The following is a 1,271-nucleotide window of genomic DNA, read 5'->3' on the forward strand; positions in this document are numbered from 1 at the left end:
AAAAAAAAAAACTGATTCCAAAAAAAAAAAAAAATGCAAGTTCCAATGGAATTTAAGAGTACAATTTTCTCCAGTGTAAGGGGTCCCTGGCCCCAAAATGTTTGAGAACGCCTGTACTAATAAACAACAAATATGCTAGTGATATGCAAGCTTTTGCCAAAGTGTTCTGGGTGCTGGTGAAAGGAAAATTGTACAGTCCTAATAAACAACAAAATTTATATAAACCTTCAGAGCTTCTCTGGGGTCGTTGTGCCGTAAACAAGTGAAAAATCGAAGTTCGATGTCCCAAACGCATCACTGAGCTCAGAACATCTACAGATGAGCTCAAGAGGAACAGAGATATTTCCCAAAACAACAGAATCGGTTACGAAAGCTTTGATGCTTGTGTAATGTTGGAGGTGTTTAGTATTCACTCACATATATGAGAATACAGAGCTCAGGTAGTGGGATTGTGATTCAGTTATGCTGTTTTGGGATTTTTATGCCCCTTGTCATGTCAAGTGAACATCTCTGAGAGAATCTACACCTGTAATGTCATCTTCAGGAAAGAAAATAAGACTTTGGTGGTTCAATAATTGTAAATGAAGAAATGCTGCCTGATTTCAGTGAGTCCCGGGCCTCAGATTAACATCTATACACACGGAACAAACTGGAATGGCCACATCAGACAAATTCAGCTGGAAAAAGCAAATGGAAAGGAGTCTGTTATATTGAAGAGACGAAACAATTAACACCTTATTCAAAATCCAGATGTGCATCTAAAGGGTTTCTTACACACTGGTAAGCCAGTATAATGGAGTTACGATCCTGATTTCTGACATCAGATTTCAGCATTAAGATTGATGCAACAAGACTTTGCCCATGTTTTTTTTTTTTATATGACCTTTTTAAAGACTTTATCAATTACTTTACAATACGGCATAAAAATTGATCGTGAACTTTACAAGGGTCACTCCTACAAAGCAGTACAGTTGTATATCCACAAAATTTGTTTTAAAATATTCAGTGATATTAAACACTTATATTAAACTAATATTAAACTCCTCAAATCATACTGTTTTTTTTAAAATCTCTCAATACTGTCTTACTGTTTATTTGTTCTTTAACAAAAAGTTGTATATATATATATATATAAAAATAGTAACAAAAAATTTATATATATATATATATATATATATATATATATACACAGTTGGTACGGAAAGTATTCAGACCCCCTTAAATTTTTCACTCTTTGTTATATTGCAGCCATTTGCTAAAATCATTTAAGT

Source organism: Sinocyclocheilus anshuiensis, unplaced genomic scaffold (genome assembly GCF_001515605.1).
Source record: "Sinocyclocheilus anshuiensis isolate Anshui unplaced genomic scaffold, SAMN03320099.WGS_v1.1 scaffold2477, whole genome shotgun sequence".
In the NCBI taxonomy this organism is placed as follows: Eukaryota; Metazoa; Chordata; class Actinopteri; order Cypriniformes; family Cyprinidae; genus Sinocyclocheilus; species Sinocyclocheilus anshuiensis.